Source organism: Thalassophryne amazonica, chromosome 20, assembly GCF_902500255.1.
Source record: "Thalassophryne amazonica chromosome 20, fThaAma1.1, whole genome shotgun sequence".
NCBI lineage: Eukaryota > Metazoa > Chordata > Actinopteri > Batrachoidiformes > Batrachoididae > Thalassophryne > Thalassophryne amazonica.
In genome coordinates, this window is record NC_047122.1 from 16,862,361 (window position 1) to 16,888,448 (window position 26,088).

Below are 26,088 nucleotides of genomic sequence, written 5' to 3' on the forward strand. Positions count from 1 at the left end.
GGATAGCATGTATCCTTAGCGCTTGGCATCACAGTTTATTGCAACTTGCACCTTTCCCAGAAGCTACTGTCATCTGAGCACTGATATTGATATTGCATGTGCTTATAGACAAAAACAGTTAAGAGACAAAATTCAATTTATTAATCAACTAAACTGCAAATATATGAATTTTTTAACATTTATGAAACACTTCTCTAAATAAATAACAGTAAATTCTGAAATAGAACTATTTTTTAAGTGTTGCATGTGCTACACAAGGCCATAGGGTCACTGACCCTAAAGAGATTCCCTCCTTGGCACAGTGATCTATTCAACAATTCAGTGTTACAATCAAACCTATGATACATACACTTTTCTTTCCTTTATATTTGACATCCTTGACCATGAAAACATAGCACTAGAACTCGGAATCACTTTTATGTCTTTATTAGTTCAAAAGTTATTGTATAAAAACGATTTTTCGGTAATGGCGGTTTTCTTCTGGATCTAGCTCCATAACATTTGAAGCTACATCAAATCTGATGACACCTTACTGAATCAGTACAGATTCAGCTAAAATTTGGTGTTAGTTGTGCATCTCTAGCTTCATTTGTCACCTCACACTGACACATTTTCTATTTTCCCTATATATTTGCATATTCTGGATCACCAGATCCGGAATCAGGATCCGATCATCACCAAACTTTGTTGTTTGATAGAACATTTGACTATGTTACATCCTAATTTTTTTCAAGCCTTTCTGCCTTGTTTTTGTGGAGTTAGAAACTAGAATGTCAAATTTCTCCCTATCCCGCAATGGTGAAGAATCATTTAAAAAATTCTTGGATCCGGATCATGATCCGGATCACCACTAAAATTTAATCACTTGTTCCTCTTGTCATTTCCAACCACTCCACAAAATTTCATCAGAATCCGTTCAAAACGTTTTGAGTTATCCTGCTGACAAACAGACAGACAGACAAGCAAACAAACAAACTCGACCGAAAACATAACCTCCTTGGAGGAGGTAAAAATCTAAATAAAAAAACAATTTTAAAGTTCATCAATAATGAAAACAATTGTATTTATTTTACAGCAGTCATTTGGTATGACCATTAAACTGTTGCGTACCCGCTGAAGGTCTGTCTCCATTCAGAGAGTAAACTGATTGTGCTGACTTGTTGAACAAAGGACTGCTGTCATTTAAGCGGTTTGTTTGTTGTGTGGCAACACGCTCGGGACTTGCCGCAGGTTCCAGCTGCTCACAGCTCTACCTCATTTCTTCCGATACAAGTGTCTTCCACACTGTTATGAGAGTCCGAACCGTCTCCACAACAAGCGAGGAAGTGGGAGAATCGGAACACGCCGCGCAGCTCTGAGAGTACTGGACTGACATCTGTCAGTCAGCATGATGCATGTCAGTGACTGTCTGCTCGTCTGTCCCTCTTTCTGCATCCGTCCTCCCACCCGTCTCTCTTTCTGCATGTCTCCCTTTAGCTGCCTTCCTGTTTGTGTGTCTGAAGTCTCAGACATTCAGGTCCTTTTAGTATCTGCCACATCACAACAGCCACAAAGAAATCCATTTTGTGTCTCAAGGCCACGCAGCAAACGCGCGCCGAAACCATTAAGACGATTAGAACTCACGAGTCGGGCAACACAAACACAGTCATAACAATGTTTAGATAATCATTTAAAAACGACGCTAAATTTGGATATATCCCAAAATGTCAAATGTTAGGATTTGCTCATTGTTTTATTTTTGATAAAACTGTGTTGACCTATGTTGTTGTTATACTAAGAGGCACAGAATGACAAATTGCATCAGCATCATTTTTACCTGTTTTAATGAGATATTAGTTGCTTTTAGATAAAATAGCTCTAAACCAATGAGATATTAGTTGCTTTTAGATAAAATAGCTCTAAACCAAAGGTATGCTGTTTTATCCAGATTTTAAATAGGTTAATAAGAAATTATTTGTTTGAATTGGCTTTAAACTGTTCTCTACAAATGATAGACTGGTGTAAAATACAGTTAAACTACTTTAAAAATATACAAATTACTACTCAACAGCTCTAAACCAAAGGTATGCTGTTTTATCCAGATTTTAAATAGTTTAATAAGAAATTATTTCTTTGAATTGGCTTTAAACTGTTCTCTACAAAGGATAGACTGGTGTAAAATACAGTTAAACTACTTTAAAAATATACAAATTATTACTCAACAGCGCTAAACCAAAGGAAATCCAAGCATTATAATGTAGGTTTATTTTTGTAACATGTTGCAAAATTACAGCTCATTTTAACAAAGAGGACATATTTATCTGAGGGTAAATTCCATAGTGAATATTGCCCTTTCCTTCATCGCCTTCATGCAGACTAACTACAGGAGGAAACGCGTGTACACATGCGTGAGGTTTTGAGATCACCTGTGACCCATCTTGCGTTATGTTAACATCCATAAGATTTCATGTAGATCACTTCCAAATCTACCAAATGTTGGTCATAGCATCTTATCCCTTGAATTTTTCCCCCTAGTCTGAATTGTCTCCAGACTAGAGGATGACATTTTTCGGGAATTCCCGTGGGTCATATGATTCCTGCGGGATTCCCGCAGGATGGGAGTCAAAATTTTATCAATCCCGTGATTGGGATGGGACAGGAATAAAAATGAACGGGAGCGGGCAGGAGCGGGAATGCCAAAAATAGATGATGATTTTCATCTATTTAAAACAACCAAAATTACACCCATCCATTGTTATGCCGCGTTCACACCGGGTGCGATCAGATGCTACAAATTTGCGGGGGTCGCGTGGCGACGGATGCGCCTCCTTCGCCCGGTGTGTCGTTCTGTTTTTGCTGCGAAAATTCGCCCCGGTGCGCCGTCATTAAATTGGAGAAGGATGTTGTTGAATCTCAGTGCTGCGTTTGACACAGTTGATCATCATATTCTACTTGATAGGCTAGAAAACTGTTTCGGGATTACTGGAACTGCTCTTGTGTGGCTGACGTCTTATCTGTCTGGTTGTTCCCATTGTGTTTTGTGCAATGACACTACCTCTGACTTTAAGGGCATGAAGTTTGGGGTTCCGCAGGGATCCGTTCTGGGTCCCTTGCTTTTTTCCCTGTATATGGCACCCCTTGGGAACATTTTGCGGCGTTTCGGGGTTGCTTTTCATTGTTATGCTGATGATACTCAGCTGTATATGCAGCAGTGAGAAGTTGGATGTCTAGCAACTTTCTACTTTTGAAATCTGATAAGACTGAAATGATGGTTCTTGGCCCAGCAAGACATCGGCACCAATTTGATCAGCTGACGCTTAGCCTAGGTTCATGTGTTATACATCATACTGACAAAGTGAGGAACCTTGGGGTAATCTTTGATCCTACGTTGTCCTTTGACCTCCACATTAGGGACATTACGAGGACTGCTTTTTTTCATCTGAGAAATATAGCAAAGATTCGCCCCATCCTGTCTATGGCTGATGCTGAGACTCTGATTCACGCATTTGTCTCTTCTAGATTGGATTATTGTAATGCTTTATTCTCTGGCCTGCCGCAGTCTAGCATTCGAGGACTTCAGTTGGTGCAGAATGCTGCTGCCAGAATTTTGACACAATGTAGAAGGTTTGACCACATTACTCCCATTCTGGCATCCCTTCATTGGCTACCGGTTTCTGCCAGATTGGATTTTAAAGTTTTATTGTTGGTTTATAAAATTGATCATGGACTGGCGCCTTCCTACTTGGCAGACTTTGTTAAGCCCTACGTACCTGCGAGGCCTTTGCGTTCGCAGGGCGCAGGGCTTCTGCGTGTTCCGAGGATGAACAAAAAGTCTGTGGGGTATAGAGCCTTCTCCTACCGTGGTCTGGCTCTTTGGAATGATCTACCTGCTGTTATTCGGCAGTCTGACACGGTGGAGATTTTTAAATCAAGACTGAAGACCCACTTTTTTAGACTGTCTTATCATTAATTTTTTAATCTGTTTGTGTTTGATTTGTAATTTCTTTTTATTCTACTGTGTTTTATCTTTTAACTGTGCTTTTCTTGCTTTTAATTTTGAATTTAGATTAATTTGTGTTGTTGTGAATTATGTGAAGCGCCTTGGGGCGACTTTGTCGTGATTTGGCGCTATATAAATTAATAAATTGAATAAACTGAAATTGAGGAGCTTCCATTCTGCTTGCTGGCTCCGGTTGTCAGTCAAGTTAACATGACGGATCTTGATCACACAGAGCGAGTTGTTGTGGAAAGCTCCCAATACAAGGAGTATCATTATTTGCTGCAGGAGCTGTGTCTGGATGACAGCCGCTTTCAGCGGTCCTTCCACCTCTGCAGGACCCAGTTTGAGGACCTCCTGTCCCGTTCACGTGTGCACATGTAAACAATTCTTCTTCTTTGTCTTTCAGCTGTTCCCGTTAGGGGCTGCCACAGCAGATCAATCGTTTCCATCTCGCCCTGTCCTTTGTATCTTCCTCTATCACACCAACCACCTGCATGTCCTCCCTCAGCACATCCATGAACCTGCTCTTTGGTCTCCCTCTTCTCCTCCTGCCTGGTGGCTCCATCCTCAGCATCCTTCTCCCTATATACCCTGGGTCCCTCCTCTGCACATGTCCAAACCATCTCAATCTCGCCTCTCTGACTTTGTCTCAAAACCGTCCCACCTGAGCTGTCCCTCTGATATGTTAATTCCTAATCTTGTCCATTCTTGTCACTCCCAAAGAGAATCTCAACATCTTCAGCTCTGCCACCTCCAGCTCTGCCTCCTGTCTTTTTGTTAGTGCCACCGTCTCTAAACCATACAACATAGCTGGTCTCACTACTGTCTTGTAGACTTTCCCCTTCACTCTTGCTGATATTCTTCGGTCACAAATCACTCCTGCCACCTTTCTCCACCCACTCCACCCTGCCTGCACTCTCTTCTTCACCTCTCTACCACACTCTCCATTACTTTGAACAGTTGACCCCAAATATTTAAACTCATCTACTTTCACCACTTCTACTCCTTGTAACTGCACTATTCCACTGGGCTCCCTCCCATTCACACACATGTACACAGTCTTGCTTCTACTGACTTTCATTCCCCTTCTCTCCAAAGCATATCTCCACCTCTCCAGGCTAGACTCAACTTGCTCTCTACTCTCACTACAGATCACAATGTCATCTGCAAACATCATAGTCCATGGGGACTCTTGTCTGATCTCATCCGTCAACCTGTCCATCATCACTGCAAACAAGAAAGGACTCACAGCTGATCCTTGGTGTAATCCCACCTCCACCTTGAATGAGTCTGTCATTCTGACTGCACATCTCACCGCTGTCACATTATTCTTGTACATGTCCTGCACTACCCTAACATACTTCTCTGCCACTCCAGACTTCCTCATACAATACCACAGCTCTTCTCTTGGCACCCTATCATAAGCTTTTTCTAAGTCCACAAACACACAATGTAACTCTTTCTGGCCTTCTCTGTACTTCTCCAACAGTATTCTCAGAGCAAACATTGCATCTGTAGTGCTCTTTCTTGGCATGAAACCATATTGCTGCTCACAGATCTTCACCTGTTTTCTAAGCCTAGCTTCTACTACTCTTTCCCATATCTTCATGCTGTGACTGATCAGCTTTATGCCTCTGTAGTTACTGCAGCTCTGCACATCACCCTTGTTCTTGAAAATAGGAACCAGCACACTTCGTCTCCACTCCTCAGGCATCCTCTCACTTTCCAAGATTTTATTAAACAATCTGGTTAGAAACTCTACTACCATCTCTCCTAGACATTTCCATGCCTCCACTGGAATGTCATCTGGATCAACTACCTTTCCACTCTTCATCCTCTTCATAGCAGCCCTCACTTCTTCCTTACTAATCTCTTGTACTTCCTGATTTACTCTCACCACATCATCCAGCCTTTTCTCTCGCTCATTTTCTTTATTCATCAGCTCTTCAAAATATTCCCTCCACCTTCTCAGCACACACTCCTCACTTGTCAGCACATTACCATGTGCATCTTTTACCACCCTAACCTGCTGCACATCCTTTCCAGCTCTGTCCCTTTGTCTGGCCAATCGGTACAAGTCCTTTTCTCCTTCCTTCCTATTCAACTTCTTGTACAGCTCGCAATATGCCTTTTCCTTCACTTTTGCCACTTCTCTTTTCGCCCTACGCCGCATCTCCTTATACTCCTTTCTACTTTCTTCATCTCTCCGACTATCCCAAAACTTTTTCGCCAACCTCTTTCTCCTTATGCTTTCCTGGACCTCTTCATTCCACCACCAAGTCTCCTTGTCTTCCTTCCACTGTCCAGATGTCATACCCAGTACTGTCCTAGCTGTCTCCCTCACCACATCTGCAGTACTTTTCCAGTTGTCCAAAATTGCTTCCCCTCCAACCAGTGCTTCTCTCACCTGCTCACTAAATTTTACACAACAGTCTTCCTCCTTCAGCTTCCACTATCTGATCCTTTGTTGAGCTCTCACTCTCTTCTTCTTCTTTACCTCTAAAGTCATCCTACAAACAACCATCCTATGCTGTCTAACGAGACTCTCTCCTGCCACCACCTTACAGTCTCTGATTTCTTTTAGCTTTCATCTCCTATAAAGAATGTAGTCCACCTGTGTGCACCTTCCTCCACTCTTACAACCCCTGGCAATAATTATGGAATCACCGGCCTCGGAGGATGTTCATTCAGTTGTTTAATTTTGTAGAAAAAAGCAGATCACAGACATGACACAAAACTAAAGTCATTTCAAATGGCAACTTTCTGGCTTTAAGAAACACTATAAGAAATCAGGAAAAATAATTGTGGCAGTCAGTAACGGTTACATTTTTAGACCAAGCAGAGGGAAAAAAATATGGACTAACTCAATTCTGAGGAATAAATTATGGAATCACCCTGTAAATTTTCATCCCCAAAACTAACACCTGCAGGGTCAAATCAGATCTGCTCGTTAGTCTGCATCTAAAAAGGAGTGATCACACCTTGGAGAGCTGTTGCACCAAGTGGACTGACATGAATCATGGCTCCAATACAAGAGATGTCAATTGAAACAAAGGAGAGGATTATCAAACTCTTAAAAGAGGGTAAATCATCACGCAATGTTGCAAAAGATGTTGGTTGTTCCCAGTCAGCTGTGTCTAAACTCTGGACCAAATACAAACAACATGGGAAGGTTGTTAAAGGCAAACATACTGGTAGACCAAGGAAGACATCAAAGCGTCAAGACAGAAAACTTAAAGCAATATGTCTCAAAAATATGTCTCGAAAATGCACAACAAAACAAATGAGGAACGAATGGGAGGAAACTGGAGTCAATGTCTGTGACTGAACTGTAAGAAACTGCCTAAAGGAAATGGGATTTACATACAGAAAAGTTAAACGAAAGCCATCATTAACACCTAAACAGAAAAAAACAAGGTTATAATGGGCTAAGGAAAAGCAATTGTGGACTGTGGATGACTGGATGAAAGTCATATTCAGTGATGAATCTCGAATCTGAATTGGGCAAGGTGATGATGCTGGAACTTTTGTTTGGTGCCGTTCCAATGAGATTTATAAAGATGACTGCCTGAACAGAACATGTAAATTTCCTCAGTCATTGATGATATGGGGATGCATGTCAGGTAAAGGCACTGGGGAGATGGCTGTCATTACATCATCAATAAATGCACAAGTTTACATTGATATTTTGGACACTTTTCTTATCCCATCAATTGAAAGGATGTTTGGGGATGATGAAATCATTTTTCAAGATGATAATGCATCTTGCCATAGAGCAAAAACTGTGAAAACATTCCTTGCAAAAAGACACATAGGGTCAATGTCATGGCCTGCAAATAGTCCAGATCTTAATCCAATTGAAAATCTTTGGTGGAAGTTGAAGAAAATGGTCCATGACAAGGCTCCAACCTGCAAAGCTGATCTGGCAACAGCAATCAGAGAAAGTTGGAGCCGGATTGATGAAGAGTACTGTTTGTCACTCATTAAGTCCATGCCTCAGAGACTGCAAGCTGTTATAAAAGCCAGAGGTGGTGCAACAAAATACTAGTGATGTGTTGGAGTGTTCTTTTGTTTTTCATGATTCCATAATTTTTTTTTTCCCTCTGCTTGGTCTAAAAAAGTAACCGTTACTGACTGCCACAATTTTTTTTTCCTGATTTCTTATAGTGTTTCTTAAAGCCAGAAAGTTGCCATTTGAAATGACTTTAGTTTTGTGTCATGTCTGGGATTGGGAGTCATCTTTACAGGATTGGGACGGGATGGGATTTATTTTTTTACTCCAGTCCAGGATTGGGACAGGATGGGATTTTTTTTCAGGGAGCGGGATGGGACGGGAGTGAAAACCCACTCCCGTGTCATGTTCTACTCCAGACAGCATGAATTTTAATCATACTGACAAAATCACATTATGAATCCCTTATCTAAATGCTAAGAAATACAATTAGAGTGGTGTCTTTTTCTAACTTAATTCTTAAAAACACAGTGGCAATATACCTATCAGTAAGCAATTAATTTCAAAAACACATGCATTGCCTGTGGAAAAACCACATAATCTGGAGGTGGACAGAGCATGTTACTCAATTATTAATATGTAAATAAGTGATAATGAATGTATTGGCCGTCAACTCTGACAGCTGACCAAAAAAAAAAAAAACCCAAACCCACCCTCACTCTGTACAGTCAGCTGTACAGCAACCACCACAAAATAATTTGGCAGCAGGAGTGTCTTGGTCATGATGGTGGTATGCGTCTTGTGTTGACTCTGACGCAACCCACACTCGCCTCTGTGAAACATGGAGTCATGACTGCCACTGAACAGGATCATCCCTGTTCAAGCATGCTTGTTTGCAGAGCAGTTTACACTCCATAATAGGTTAGCGCCATCACCTTATAGGCAGGAGGTCATGGGTTTGAAGATAAAGATAAAGCTTCCTCTCACAGCTGACAGACATGTGAGCGTGTTTATCTATATGAAATAGCCCTGTGCTGGACTGGCGGTATGTACACAGGGATGAGCTCAACCTCTTCACGGTACCACAAACAGACCCTGGTGAATAAACCAGGTGTGCAGACAGGACTCTTAGCTACCTGAGAAATGATGATTTAATTGCTACAGCTGCTGTTGACTTTGTAATTGTTATCTATATTATAATAGCCAAGTGGCCTCTGTGTGCATGTGTATGGCTTAGATCACAGAGAAACTTGGGAGAGCTGACATTTGCAGTTTGGTGTGCTTATGTGTTTTATGTCAAGAATGAATGATGCAAAAATGGAAAGTTGATGGGACTAAAGTTTTCTGAGAAATTTGCGATATTAGCTAATAACAATGAACAATGGCGTTGCTGTGCAATGCACCATGGGTGTTCGCGGTTTTGGGGTTTTAAATGTTATTTTGGTTCATCTTAGTTTAACAGTGTTGTTAGTGTTATATATTTATTGTGTTTTTTGTAGTTTAGTCAGTTTAGTTCAATGGCATGTTGCCATTACCATGAGTCAATCAATCAATCAATCAATTTTTTTTTTATATAGCGCCAAATCACAACAAACAGTTGCCCCAAGGCGCTTTATATTGTAAGGCAAGGCCATACAATAATGATGTAAAACCCCAACGGTCAAAACGACCCCCTGTGAGCAAGCACTTGGCTACAGTGGGAAGGAAAAACTCCCTTTTAACAGGAAGAAACCTCCAGCAGAACCAGGCTCAGGGAGGGGCAGTCTTCTGCTGGGACTGGTTGGGGCTGAGGGAGAGAACCAGGAAAAAGACATGCTGTGGAGGGGAGCAGAGATCGATCACTAATGATTAAATGCAGAGTGGTGCATACAGAGCAAAAAGAGAAAGAAACAGTGCATCATGGGAACCCCCCAGCAGTCTACGTCTATAGCAGCATAACTAAGGGATGGTTCAGGGTCACCTGATCCAGCCCTAACTATAAGCTTTAGCAAAAAGGAAAGTTTTAAGCCTAATCTTAAAAGTAGAGAGGGTGTCTGTCTCCCTGATCTGAATTGGGAGCAGGTTCCACAGGAGAGGAGCCTGAAAGCTGAAGGCTCTGCCTCCCATTCTACTCTTACAAACCCTAGGAACTACAAGTAAGCCTGCAGTCTGAGAGCGAAGCGCTCTATTGGGGTGATATGGTACTACGAGGTCCCTAAGATAAGATGGGACCTGATTATTCAAAACCTTATAAGTAAGAAGAAGAATTTTAAATTCTATTCTAGAATTAACAGGAAGCCAATGAAGAGAGGCCAATATGGGTGAGATATGCTCTCTCCTTCTAGTCCCCGTCAGCACTCTAGCTGCAGCATTTTGAATTAACTGAAGGCTTTTTAGGGAACTTTTAGGACAACCTGATATTAATGAATTACAATAGTCCAGCCTAGAGGAAATAAATGCATGAATTAGTTTTTCAGCATCACTCTGAGACAAGACCTTTCTGATTTTAGAGATATTGCGTAAATGCAAAAAAGCAGTCCTACATATTTGTTTAATATGCGCTTTGAATGACATATCCTGATCAAAAATGACTCCAAGATTTCTCACAGTATTACTAGAGGTCAGGGTAATGCCATCCAGAGTAAGGATCTGGTTAGACACCATGTTTCTAAGATTTGTGGGGCCAAGTACAATAACTTCAGTTTTATCTGAGTTTAAAAGCAGGAAATTAGAGGTCATCCATGTCTTTATGTCTGTAAGACAATCCTGCAGTTTAGCTAATTGGTGTGTGTCGTCTGGCTTCATGGATAGATAAAGCTGGGTATCATCTGCGTAACAATGAAAATTTAAGCAATACCGTCTAATAATACTGCCTAAGGGAAGCATATATAAAGTGAATAAAATTGGTCCTAGCACAGAACCTTGTGGAACTCCATAATTAACTTTAGTCTGTGAAGAAGATTCCCCATTTACATGAACAAATTGTAATCTATTAGACAAATATGATTCAAACCACCGCAGTGCAGTGCCTTTAATACCTATGGCATGCTCTAATCTCTGTAATAAAATTTTATGGTCAACAGTATCAAAAGCAGCACTGAGGTCTAACAGAACAAGCACAGAGATGAGTCCACTGTCCGAGGCCATAAGAAGATCATTTGTAACCTTCACTAATGCTGTTTCTGTACTATGATGAATTCTAAAACCTGACTGAAACTCTTCAAATAGACCATTCCTCTGCAGATGATCAGTTAGCTGTTTTACAACTACCCTTTCAAGAATTTTTGAGAGAAAAGGAAGGTTGGAGATTGGCCTATAATTAGCTAAGATAGCTGGGTCAAGTGATGGCTTTTTAAGTAATGGTTTAATTACTGCCACCTTAAAAGCCTGTGGTACATAGCCAACTAACAAAGATAGATTGATCATATTTAAGATCGAAGCATTAAATAATGGTAGGGCTTCCTTGAGCAGCCTGGTAGGAATGGGGTCTAATAAACATGTTGATGGTTTGGATAAAGTAACTAATGAAAATAACTCAGACAGAACAATCGGAGAGAAAGAGTCTAACCAAATACCGGCATCACTGAAAGCAGCCAAAGATAACGATATGTCTTTGGGATGGTTATGAGTAATTTTTTCTCTAATAGTTAAAATTTTGTTAGCAAAGAAAGTCATGAACTCATTACTAGTTAAAGTTAATGGAATACTCAGCTCAATAGAGCTCTGACTCTTTGTCAGCCTGGCTACAGTGCTGAAAAGAAACCTGGGGTTGTTCTTATTTTCTTCAATTAGTGATGAGTAGAAAGATGTCCTAGCTTTACGGAGGGCTTTTTTATAGAGCAACAGACTCTTTTTCCAGGCTAAGTGAAGATCTTCTAAATTAGTGAGACGCCATTTCCTCTCCAACTTACGGGTTATCTGCTTTAAGCTACGAGTTTGAGAGTTATACCATGGAGTCAGACACTTCTGATTTAAAGCTCTCTTTTTCAGAGGAGCTACAGCATCCAAAGCTGTCTTCAATGAGGATGTAAAACTATTGACGAGATACTCTATCTCCCTTACAGAGTTTAGGTAGCTATTCTGCACTGTGTTGTTATATGGCATTAGAGAACATAAAGAAGGAATCATATCCTTAAACCTAGTTACAGCGCTTTCTGAAAGACTTCTAGTGTAATGAAACTTATTCCCTACTGCTGGGTAGTCCATCAGAGTAAATGTAAATGTTATTAAAAAATGATCAGACAGAAGGGAGTTTTCAGGGAATACTGTTAAGTCTTCTATTTCCATACCATAAGTCAGAACAAGATCTAAGATATGATTAAAGTGGTGGGTGGACTCATTTACTTTTTGAGCAAAGCCAATAGAGTCTAATAATAGATTAAATGCAGTGTTGAGGCTGTCATTCTCAGCATCTGTGTGGATGTTAAAATCGCCCACTATAATTATCTTATCTGAGCTAAGCACTAAGTCAGACAAAAGGTCTGAAAATTCACAGAGAAACTCACAGTAACGACCAGGTGGACGATAGATAATAACAAATAAAACTGGTTTTTGGGACTTCCAATTTGGATGGACAAGACTAAGAGACAAGCTTTCAAATGAATTAAAGCTCTGTCTGGGTTTTTGATTAATTAATAAGCTGGAATGGAAGATTGCTGCTAATCCACCGCCCCGGCCCGTGCTACGAGCATTCTGACAGTTAGTGTGACTCGGGGGTGTTGACTCATTTAAACTAACATATTCATCCTGCTGTAACCAGGTTTCTGTAAGGCAGAATAAATCAATATGTTGATCAATTATTATATCATTTACCAACAGGGACTTAGAAGAGAGAGACCTAATGTTTAATAGACCACATTTAACTGTTTTAGTCTGTGGTGCAGTTGAAGGTGCTATATTATTTTTTCTTTTTGAATTTTTATGCTTAAATAGATTTTTGCTGGTTATTGGTAGTCTGGGAGCAGGCACTGTCTCTACGGGGATGGGGTAATGAGGGGATGGCAGGGGGAGTGAAGCTGCAGAGAGGTGTGTAAGACTACAACTCTGCTTCCTGGTCCCAACCCTGGATAGTCACGGTTTGGAGGATTTAAGAAAATTAGCCAGATTTCTAGAAATGAGAGCTGCTCCATCCAAAGTGGGATGGATGCCGTCTCTCCTAACAAGACCAGGTTTTCCCCAGAAGCTTTGCCAATTATCTATTTGTTCATAATATATTTGTAAACATGTTAAAATACATAGATGACACAAGAAAGTGAAAACTTATTTCCATTGTGGTCCATTTAAAAATCAAATGACAAAATAGAAGTTATAATAAAATAAGACAATAATGACGACAATAATAATAGTGTGTATATAACTGGAACCGAAACAATTTATAAATACATTAAGACAGTAAATTACATTAAAAATTACATAATTAACAGGAAATAAAAGGGCTGCGTTGTTGAGGTCTAAGGTTCTAAAAACATTCTGGACTCACACGCCATTCCAAATCATTATAGAAACTTTGCATAATTTATTACCACCCTTGAAAAATGTCAGCTCCTTTTTTTATAAACACTACGCAATCTAGAGCCTGTGGATCCCTACAGCAACGTACTAGTATAACATATTTATGCAAAATATTTTATTAGCATTTGCTGGATTTAAATGCAGTGATGTATTTCGGGTCCTGTTGCTTCCTGCCTGACTATACAGCTGTGAGACTTGGATGCTAACCAGTAATCTATGACAACTACTGGATGTCTTTGATACTCTGCACCTCTGAGGTCCCTTGAGCAGCAAAGTAATGACTTTGTATCAAATGAACAGTTACGCTGGGAGAGTCTGATGAGGGCTTTTCTTTGCATTTTGCAGGAACCTCGGCTACAACATTTTGGCCATGTGACGTGTTGTTCTGTGCATGAGCCAGCATGCTGTGTTGATGAATGAAGCAACTGGAGAATACTAAAAGGATGACCACCTGACTGCGGTAGACAGATGCTTGCTTGTGGGAGGTTATCTATGTGGGTGGTTGCCATCCAGAATCCAAAGGAGTTCCACAGTGTGGTGGAAGAGGTAACATGCAGCAGTAGCATCTGCCCTAAACCTGACATCTACGTGTCATTTGTTTTTGTTTTTTTTAGGTGGATTTGAGGAGTCGTATATGTGGATGTATTTTCTAATGTCCAGAACACGAACCTTTGATTTGAATCATGTGTCATTTATAATCTGCTGGTGTTACTGTCTTGAATCAGCTAAAGAAGCTGCTGGAAAAACATGACTGATGTCTGTGGAAAAGCGAGTGCTCAAACACACGTTAGCATATCGTACTACTTTTTCCCTGGGATTAGCCCCCAGGCAGGCATCAACATAATGGAGCCAGTCAGTGAATCCACAGAATTTCCATAAGTCACCGTATAAAAACGACTGCATGTGCAGGTCTGAACTGTTAGTTCTCTGACCAGTGAACCCCTGATTGGGCCATACTGCCACCTTTTAACATAATTATTCTTTTAGACTGAATGGTGTTGCTGGCAGATATCTGGGGTTGTTCATGCATACAGAGATAAAGGAGGCCTGTAGTTTGCATCTTATTTATGGAGCTTTGTTGTAAACTGCAGGGTCCTGGTGGCCATTAAGGTGACTGCTGCTCATGTGAGAAGGGTCAAGATGCACGTGTTGTAAATCTTCTGGTCTCCTGCCACAGAAAAATACCTCAAGTGTTGTCCTGATGACACAGACGTGAAAATTGCATACTAACCACAGGTGGACAACTTGGCACCGATCAGATGGGAACGCTTGAAAAGTGTTTTAATCATGGCTGCATTGTAAAACTTGTGTAAGTGACTTGTGATTTGTCTGCTATCCCACTAGGCTAATAAATACAATGCCTGGTAGCCTATGCTGGTCAAAAACATGACACCCCCCCCCCCGATCCAGGTCTGCCCCAAGCAGGAACCACAGAGAAAACTTTTTAAGACTCTCAGGCAAGATCTACATGAACTTTGGAGCATGTTACAGCTCTGAACTTCATAAATATATGCATTGCAGTGTGATCTAGTGCCACAGTTCCACCAAATTTAGCACTGTGTATCTAACAGAGGCTGTCCATACACATGGCAAATTTCATGCCATTCAATTATCCCATTACTGAAAAAGCCCATCATAAAGTAAATAGCTGTGCACAAGGTCCAACTCAAAGTAAAACACTTGCCAACAGAGCAAAATATTTGAAAGTTTCCAGTCCAAATTTTCAGAGTCATGAAGCAGAGAACATTTTGACAACAATCTGGGCTTTCTGTATGAAACATCCAGAGACAGGTTCACGTAGGGCCATTTTGACGTCATCATGCTATAACTCTGTGGTGATAAGATAGGAATGTGACATCATGGCCACTAGGGGGCCTGCCACCTGCTGGAAAAAGTTCATAAAAATGTTGATATCCTGCATTTTCTTACTTCTAGTGTGTAAACACAGCTTGAGGGCCCTATCTTACACCTGATGCAAAGCAGGGCAAGTGCCATTGCCAGTGTCCAACTGATGTCAGACTCTGTATGCAGTGAGTGTACTTATGCAAATCTGTGTGCCACACAGGTGTTGATCTTTAACTGAGGTGTGGCCATGCACAGTGCTGGTGCACTGCTAACATGAGGTAGCAGAATGTGATTGAGCCATAGAGCAAAAAAAAAAAGCTGATCCGAAGTCCAGCATAGTCTATCTGGTACAGTATACAGTAGAATATTTAGACAGAACTTCTACAGACATGTTCTCGATGTGCACGGACTCTGCTTCTCACAGAGGAATGTGCGTCAAACTGTCAAACTACAACAAAACTGAACTGAAAATAAAATTTAAGTGTGAACCAAAAGCAAACACGAATGGAAAAATACAAAACGTCACCTCACTTCACTTCACCTCAGGAAGTTTGGGTGGTTGTTCCCATAAAAGATCCACTCGTGCGCCTTGAGGTTTTACGTGCAGATTAGGCATGTGGAGATTAATCGATACAAATAGGTATCTAGATATAAACTTGCGGGATGCAAGTGCATCGATTCATTCAGTGTGCATCGATTCAACTGACAGGTGAAATTGCGATGGATCGGTCGCTGATGCATACATCGATTTTTTTATGATGCACATTGAATGCACTATGGGCGGAAGCCAGAAAGCACATTTCTACCACAACAAATACGATGACATCAATAGCCTTTTTTCTTAATGATTCCCTTATCAGTCCTTCTGTTCGGGACACCGGAGCAGCCATTGTTTTGAGGATGTTTATCAGGAAATGATCATTTGTCTACGCTGACTGCAGACTGAATTAATAACTTCAGAGCGAATCGCTGTTTTAATCAAATGATACCTCTTTCCAAACGTTATAATACAAACAATAAACTACAACCTACCAAACCGGGGTTTTTTTTCCCCAAAATGAGACGTCCACTGTTTTTTATGAATTACATCCTGACGTGCAGCCGGCTGCAAGAGCGGAATAGATAATGACATCGATATCTATAAAATCTTATCAATACCCATCATTAATTGCATTGCACCAAATCGCATTGTGTCGCATTGTGAGGAATTGAATTGCCATCAAATGCATATCAAATCGGGAACGGGGTGAACTGTATCTCATCAGTATCGTCATGTATTGCTATATGTATTGTATCGCTGGTAGCGTATCGAGGTGTGTATCGAATCGCTGTCAGTGATGAGATTCCAATGCCTAGTGCAGATCCTTTCCTCACCAGATAACCTCTCACTTAAAACCACCATGGCAACAGAGCAACAACAACAACAACAAAATGCACCAGGTTCCAGTGCACCAAACTCTTACAGGACCTATAAATGATTTGCCCACCACTAGATTTTATAGGAGCTCCAGTGTCTCAGGACCAAAGCTCATCCTCCCTTTTCAGCCAGTGCTCCCCAGCCCTCCTCCTACCCTCTACTTTAAGCAAAAGGCACACCATTCAGCTCCATGTGAGTAAAATGGTGATTCTAGTTCAACTGTATTCTTGGTTCAAGGTTTTTCACCTGTGAGCAGGTTTCTTTAAGGAATTTCTAGAAAGTTGAAATTGTCTGCATCTTCAATGCACCGCTAGCAAAGAGCACTGCTGACTCAATACATGCACATGCATACGTAGGAATTGTGTACTAAACGTACATGAACAGCCAATCTGGTCTGGGTATATAAACAAGGAGAAGAAAAGCTCAAATTAAAACACTGCTTGATTTGGCATTTTCTCATTAGCCATAATGCAGCGTATCATGTCACAGTGACAACACATCATATCAAACGCACTGACTGAACGGCGCTGGCTGCCTGTGAGCATCAGCGTAGATCTTACATTGTGCACCCTCTTATCTTGTAGAATTTACTAATGTTAAGAAGAACTCAGTGGGATGAAGAGCTTTTTCTCATCGTGCTCCAATTTCGTGGTGGTGAGAAGGTCATGATCTGTTGAGTCCTTTAAAGACAATATTAAAATATTTTTTCTGAAATTTATAATGTATAATGTAGGGATGAAACGATTAGTCAAGTAACTCGAATAATTCGATTACAAAAAATGTTTGAGGCAAATTCTGTGCCTCGAAGTTTCGTTTAACGTTGTAGTACATATGCCAGGCCTGTATGTGGCGCTGCAACGTCTGCAGAAAAAAAAAAACAGAAGAAGACTGGAGCATAACAGCTAATCAAATTAGCAACGATAGCTACCGCTTTCCAACGTGACAGAGTAAAATAAAGGCCTTTAAGAGAAAGATGGTCCACGCAGATCATCTGAAATAGACTTACTGTGCATTTACAGCGAAGCAGTGTGTTTGTCTATTTTTTAAAAAAACACACGGTCTGCTCTACGTGGGGAAGGACTATTGACCCGGTGGCCGGCTGCTGTCTCTCTCTGCCCGGTGTGAGGGGCTGTCAGACCGGGCGAGTCACTGCTCTGTCCCCGGCGATATTGACAAACATCTGAAGTCCACTCTTTCTTCTGTGTTTCCCTCAGATTCACACTGAGTGTTTGACTTTTTAATTTTTGCTTTTTTGGCCAACACACAACACTTCACAAACATGGTAACTTAAAATAATAATAAAAAAAAAACCTACAAGGCTTGCATGTTCAACCTCCAGCTGAAATGCATCTGCTGAATCACAGAGAGAGGGATAAAAAAAAAAAAATCACGCATGGACCCAGTCCATCAACCTTTATAAAAAAAACAAAACAAAACTTAAAAATTGTTACATTTTACAAGTTGGAGAAAACAAAACAGAAAGCCACATCCCATCACCATTTCAGCAAAATGCCAACACTTTGGCGCAGTGACATTGTGCCATTGCTTAGGGAGAGCCCTGGACTATTGATATTGTTTAAAAACGCAGAAGTACTTTTTATCCGATTACTCGATTAATCGCCAGAATAATCGAAACAATACTTGATTACTAAAATAATCGATAGCTGCAGCCCTAGTATAATGTGAGTGAAGCACTGCAAAGCTCACTCTTATGGTAGATGAAGGCACAAACCGGAAATGGCACAAAAATCTACCCACAGGCGAAAAAGCCACAAACTGGACAACATTGTCATAAAAAACAAACAAACAAACAAACAAAAAAAAAACGTAAAAGCCACAAACCGATGGTAGACATTTCCACAAACCACAAATGGAACAAAAAAATCTGCCCATGGTAGACGAAGGAGCCACAAACCGGACAACATTGTTGTAAAAAGCCACAAACCGATGGTAGGTTCTGCAACAATTATTCAATTTGAAATTGTTGTTTGACAATAGTGAAGAGCTTCGCTCATTAATGTCAGCAACATCAAACATATGTGTGAAATACCAAGTGTTCCAGTACTTTTGAAGGGCACTGTATCCTAACCTTATGATGAGTGCAAAATGAGTGTGGTATTATTACTGTTTTGTTTAAGAATGTTTTATTTTCACTGTTGCTGCACATTGTGTGAAATTATAGTCATATCATAAATCATACTGATATGACAATATTGCAATACAACAATTTGGCCATATTGTACAGCCCACCTGAAAACTTTGAATATTAATTTACATCTACGTTAAAACAATGCTTAAAGTGACAGGGGGTTAAGAGAGATGTAATTAGGGGTATTTGGGAGGGGAATGGAGCTCCCCCAGAAGCTGAAAGGTTTTAGCCATGCTCTTGCTCCACTGAAGCATTTACTCAAAAAAAAAAAAGTCTGAAGGACCTAAATGACATGGTGAGATGCTGAAGAGCTTTGCTCGTCACGTCCACGACATATACATGTTATAATAATGTTGGGTAGCACGGTGGCTTAGTGATTAGCACTGTTGCCTCACAGCAAGAAGGTTATGGGATTGATTCCCACCTGTGGCCTTTCTGTGTGGATCTTGAAGAAGAAAAGCCTTTATTGTCATTGTACATACATACAATGAAATGTGTTCTCTGCATTTAACCCATCCTAATTAGTTAGACACAATCCAACCACGAGGAGTGGGCAGTCACAGTCCGGCGCCCGGGAACCAACTCCAGATGTAGAGACACTGCCTCGGTCAGGGGCAGAGAAAGAAGCCGACCCTAAATAAGCATGTTTTGATTGTGGGAGGAGACTGGAGTGCCCGGAGGAAACGCACGCAGACATGGGGAGAACATGCAAACTCCATACAGAAAAGCCGGTGTCACAGACCGGACGGTCTGCCCCTAAAAGTCGGTCCGCCTTTTGCATCTGCGCATGCGTAATTTCGGACCACAGCAGCACATCTGAGAAAGAGACTCTTCACTCAAAACAATCAAATGGATTAATGGGATTATTAACCATCAGATGATGAAGGTAAAACCTCTTAAATCATTCTAAAGTCAGTTTTAAGCAGAAACGAGGCTGTTACAAGCAGAAATTAGGCAAAATTCCGTGACGTTTTGAAATGTCTGAAGTGCAGTGAACGTATCAGCTAGCAGTTGGTTTAGCTGTAGCACTCTGATCGCTTCCACTGCCTTTTATGATGAAATAAAGCTGAATTTATGTGGAAATGATTGTTGTACAAAAGCTTCAGATATCTGTCACTGAGATAGATGATGACTGGTGTGCAGCGATGGGATAGGCTCCAGCTCCCCCGTGATCCTTAATTGGAGTAAGTGGTTGAAGATGAGTGAGTGAATGAATATAATAGTTTATTTTATAATTGTATTTCAATATTTTACATTTATATTACCTTTACATTTATATTACCAGCTGTGTATTATCAGTTATCAAGTTGTTCATCAATTAATATGGCTTTATACACCCTGAAGAAAACCATACACCCTGAGGCCGAAGGCTGAAGGTTTTCTTCAGGGCATAAAAAGCCATATTCATTGGTGAACAACTTGATAACGATTTTATCATATACCTATAAATGATAAATGTTGTATGGTTTTCTGAAGGGTGTAAAAAGCCATATTCATTGGTGAACAACTTGATAACGATTTTATCATATACCTATAAATGATAAATGTTGTATGGTTTTCTGAAGGGTGTAAAAAGCCATATTCATTGGTGAACAACTTGATAACGATTTTATCATATACCTATAAATGATAAATGTTGTATGGTTTTCTGAAGGGTGTAAAAAGCCATATTCATTGGTGAACAACTTGATAACGATTTTATCATATACCTATAAATGATAAATGTTGTATGGTTTTCTGAAGGGTGTAAAAAGCCATATTCATTGGTGAACAACTTGATAACGATTTTATCATATAGTGGTCCCTCGTTTATCGTGGGAGTTACGTTCTAAAAATAACCCGCAATAGGCGAAATCTGCGAGGTAGTCAGCGTTATTTTTTACAATTATTATATTTGTTTTAAGGCTGTAAAACCCCTCACTCCACACTTTATACACTTTTCTGAAACAGGCATTAACATTTTCTCACTTTTCTCTCCTGTGTAAACACTCAAAGTTAAAACCTTAGTAGAAAAAAAATAGAACGTTTTCCTATAAATAATTATGATGGCTTTTTGAACTAACAAATTTAATTTTAATGATCAACTTATGAGGTTGGACACATAAGAAATTATTAATAGTGACTCACCAGTATTTCACAGTTCCTCTGACCGCGCCTCTTCCTCGTGGCGCCGCTCTGCTGTCCGGATTGGCTGACTACCAAGGCAACATTCATTTTGTGGGTTTTACTCGGGTGGTATGAAAAATATTACCCGTCCGCGAAAAGGGTGTATTGCTATTTATTCTTTAGTGTTTTATCCAATCATATTGGCATATCATTTATAGGTATATGATAATGGTTTTGATGTTAGCTATTTAATCACTTCAATTTTTTGATTGTCTAATGTTCTTTAAACTGTGGTGTTGTTCTTTTCTGGAGAAATAAAGCAAAAACACACTAAAAAGCTACTAACATTGCAATTTGTTGTTCTTACAGTCTGCTAAGTTTTGCCAATATTTGGACAGCCGTATTCCTGAAAGATCTTGTAATATTTGCACTGAAAATGTGAAACCACATGAAGAGAAACACAGAAGGGAAATGTTATGAGTTTCTCCATTGTGCCATGCCACACTGCATTATGGGTAATGAAAAAACACTGCATTCGCTACACAGGACACCATCAATACATTAAATCTTGGCGGCTATATTAATCTTTTAAATGCCATTTAGGGCACTGATTTTAAACACATTTTGCTCAAAACACGCCCAAGATTAATTAAGAGACAATCCCTCTGTTCTCTGCACTTTACTTTGCACTCACATGAGGCATGGCATAGGTTGAAAAGTGGAGTTGAAGATAGGGCCCTTATATAGTGCCTGTTTGAGTGCGCTGCAGTCTTTAACTAACACACACACACACACACACACACACACACACACACACACACACACACACACACACACACACACACACACACACACACACACACACACACACACACACATTATATATACGCAGAGTACAGCAGCAATGACGTCACTTCTGGCTCAGTTGTGTGTGTGTGTGTGTGTGTCAGCGCCTTGTAGTACCACGATTACTACCAGTCTCAGTCCCCGGCAGGCCGAGAGGCGTGCAGCTGCCAGGCCTCAAACACGCGCACAAGGCCTCTTACAAATCCTGTGCGCATCGTCACGGGAAATAACCGGTTTAACGCACATATTCACCTGTAATAACACCATTATTCACTGTGCGGTTTAACACTTTGACAGCAGATAAACTGAGGTTTTCTCCCTCATCGGAAAGTGACAGCAGTCCGGAAATAAAGCTAAAGATGATAAGTATTCGGTTGCCTTAAAAAAACAACCAAAAAAAAAAAAACCAAGCGTGATGCATTATGGTTATTCACAAACTCGTCCAAAGAGAAGGCCCTAAAGAAACAGCCACGAAAAAGAAGAAAAGGAGTGTTTGGGTCAGGAAAGTTTTTTGTTCTTGGTTTGTTTGTTTTTTACGACAAATTTGTAGTTTTTCTTTTCGGAAGTGCTACAGCAGTTATGACGTTGAATTTATTCCTAGTGGAAAAGTTTCGAGCTCACTATGTCCAGCCGCACCGCTCCCCTTTTTTTCCCACAGGAGACACTCCGTCCGTCCTGTAGCCGCTGTCCTCCACAGACCGTCCACATACCGCAAAACACACCGATGAAACATTTTATGTGTGGAGCAAACAGCGTTAGCAGCTCGACGGGAGCAGCAGCAGCCTCACCGCAGTGCTGCAGGAGGACGACTCACCGCCGACAACGTTCCACGCTCAGTCCGCCGCTTCAAATAGTGCCTGCTGTCCGGCCGTCCGCAGCTGCCGGTCAGCGTCCCTTCATGTTTCTCCCAGAAAGCAACTTAGAAGCAGGAAAAACTACTGCCCTGGACATTCTTCACTACAGTCGCAAAATGGTGAATGAAGCCCCACAGCCCTGACAACCAGCCCGTGCGGCCAATCGCGCAGCACGTACAGGTACAGTAGCCAATAGGATCCCGCGGAAGAGAACCACGGGCGGAACAACACGGCCAGGCTCATTTGATCGACAGCTGGTCGCAACCAATTGTAGTGTGGGAAAACACAGAACAGCTGTTAGGAGAGCGAGGTCGTGCCGACCAATAAAATTCGTCTGTAGGCGGGAACGCAGACAGGAATGAACCTTCTTTCTTTTTCCTATTCATCTCCATCCCTTCTTCATTTGTCTGTAAACAGGGGCGTAGAAAAGACAGGAGCCCACTGTGCCCCCCACGCCCCGAGTGGATGTCTTTTTAAGGCATTAAAGACAACATTTTATCATTTAATAGAAATCAACATGTTTTGGTGTTGATTAACTTGTGACCAGCACAGTGCCACTAGCAAGGGACAAAAATGTCAGCATGTCGAAATACGTAATGGAGAATTAATGGTTTTAGAGTATCCCAGAATCCTTTGCGTGCTGGGGAAGGAGGCTTGATAATGGCTCAGCTTAATGCAAACTTTAACATTGAAAATGCCATAGACATTCTAAAGTGTTAGCATCGGTCCTGTTTTTAAGTTATAAAATACATCTATCAACTGTTTCAGATGACCATAACAGGTCAGTTTAACATAAAAAGGTAAATATTACTCACAGACATACAGTGATGCCGGTATTGCGTTACTCTAATCTGACCACTTTTTTTTAGTAACGAGTAATCTAATGCGTTAATCTTTCCAAATCAGTAATCAGATTAAAGTCACTTCTCCAAGTCACTGTGCGTTACTATTCTTTTTGCATTGTGGGTCGATAGCAGCATTAATCTTGGTCCGTGGGCAGGGGGTCGGGGTTCGACTGAACTGCCCACTTTAAGCGAGCTGTGAACTTTTCATCCGCGGTTTTCTGCAGCAGCTACGACTTGTCCTCATCTCTTAAAGCGCAGTGACAACAGCACACCTGCACTGAGCTTTACAAAGACATTTTTATGCTTTTTTTCCTCCTTTATTTAGAATTCTGAGCTGAGCCACTCCATATCTGCTCACTAAAAACAACTGATCCTCCGCGACACGTCAACAACTAACACTGTTTTCCACTCAAATGCACCTAAACTCTCTTTCTGAGGACCACATGATGTGAAAACGCAATAAAACTTTCTTACCTGTAAATCTGGTCATGTTTTCTGCATAAATAAATGTTATCCATTCTTTGTGCTCAAACGCCAAAGCAGGGGCGAATCCAGATGGAATGAGGGCATGGGGCAAGGATGTGCTCCCCCCCCCCCCCCACAACACCCCTATATTAAAGGTCCAGTTTTGAAGCCTTTTTTTACTACAACTACTAATACTACTTATAATAATAATTTCGACAAGTAAAATGTTTAGAATTTAAATGTTAGAAAGAATTTAATAGTTATATTTAGAAACAATGTAGGTTAGAAATTGCAAGTTTTACTGTTACAGTGCTGTCAACAGTTAAATATGAGGTCAAGAAACAGGTCTTTATTTTACTTTTGATAAAAAAAAAGTTTTTATTTTCATTGAAGTCAAGAAAGGGTGACTATAAAGTGAGTTTTGGCAAAACAAGTATCATTGTCATGTAGAGGGCAGAGGGTTGTTTTCGACAGCTGGGGAAAGTAAATAAAAAAGTAACTAGTAATCTAACATAGTTACTTTTAAAATTGAGTAATCAATAAAGTAACTTAGTTACTTTTTCAAGGAGTAATCAGTAATCAGTAATTGGACTACTTTTTCAAAATAACTGTGGCAACACTACAGACATATTCCCTTTAGGGTTTTAGCGGGGAAAAATTAAGATAAAGCGAAATAAAACAAAGAACCAACGAAGCAGCAGATCGAAGATCGAAGCACTGCTTCATTGGTCCAAGGTTCAAAGCAAAGCTGCGCTGCAGAAACGGTTGATTATACAGACCTGCTGCAGGGTCTATAATCAATGTAGAGAAATTAGAATTTTCCTGACAAACACCCCCCAAAACAACCGCCATTCTGAAGGACCGATAAGGGAATCGTTAAGCAAAAAGGCTATTGATGTCGATGGATTGAATCATTTCTTAAGGATACCCGAAAAGACACGCAACCCTAACAACAACATGCTTTTTTTTTTAAAATAAAAGTCACATTAAAGACTTATGATTATCTTAGTTAAACACCTAAATACATATTTTGGTTGAACTCACCTCCATAACGACGCAATGTTGCAAACAAGTTGCTGCAAACGCTTCTGACAACGAAATCTCTGCCTCCCCAGCGAGAATGTGATTATGCATGAGATTTGACACCATAAAGGCGTCAAAGTGACAAAAAATGAGCATAGGAATCATAAATTACAACCAGACTGAGCTAAATGCAATTTAAACTACACGTACATTGAAAGAATGAATCATTTTCGCTAGGTTGTGTGGAGTTGTGATTGTGTCAGAGTTTTATAACATATCTGTTGCTGTAGCTGTTACACAATTAGCAAATACTTTATCTGATTTTGTACATTTCTACACAGAAATTCTCTCTCTCTCTCACTCACTCACATTCAACTGCTTATCCGGGATGGGGTCGCAGGACCACAGCTCCAGTAGGGGACCCCTGTGAAATAACCACATGCAATAGTATGTCCACAATCACGTGCAATATTAATATGACCACAAATCATGTGCAGTAACAACTCATTTACAAATCCCTGCACTAATGTCACCATACCACATCTAAACTCCACTTCACATATTGTAAATAAGATGCTCCTATCGCTTTTTCAATCCCAATCATGTTTATATATATGCACATATACTTATATATGTACGTATATATATATATATATATATATATATATATGCATATGTATATGTGTATAGGTATGTGTGTGCATGTGTGTATGTATGTATATGTATACATACATGTATGTGTGTATACTATATACAACCCCTGGCAAAAATTATGGAATCACCGGCCTCAGCGGATGTTCATTCAGTTGTTTAATTTTGTAGAAAAAAAGCAGATCACAGACATGACACAAAACTAAAGTCATTTCAAATGGCAACTTTCTGGCTTTAAGAAACACTATAAGAAATCAAGAAAAAAAGATTGTGGCAGTCAGTAACGGTTACTTTTTTAGACCAAGCAGAGGAAAAAAATATGGAATCACTCAATTCTGAGGAAAAAATTATGGAATCACCCTGTAAATTTTCATCCCCCAAATTAACACCTATATCAAATCAGATCTGCTCATTGACATTGACCCTATGTGTCTTTTTGCAAGGAATGTTTTTGCAGTTTTTGCTC

At 40.4% G+C, this 26,088-nt stretch overlaps 1 protein-coding gene across 4 annotated transcripts in view; it reads right to left on the minus strand.

Moving 5' to 3' along the window:
* Positions 1-22,767, minus strand: part of cica (capicua transcriptional repressor a) — a 96,602-nt gene extending 73,835 nt beyond the window's left edge. For 3 of the 4 annotated variants that reach the window (XM_034160877.1, XM_034160876.1, XM_034160874.1), the window contains exon 1: positions 22,599-22,767. The gene's annotated coding sequence lies outside the window, so the exon portion shown is untranslated. Of the gene's footprint in view, positions 1-22,572 lie in introns of all 4 variants that reach the window. The other variant, XM_034160875.1, reaches the window with a different exon arrangement.
* Positions 22,768-26,088: the final 3,321 nt, after the last annotated feature.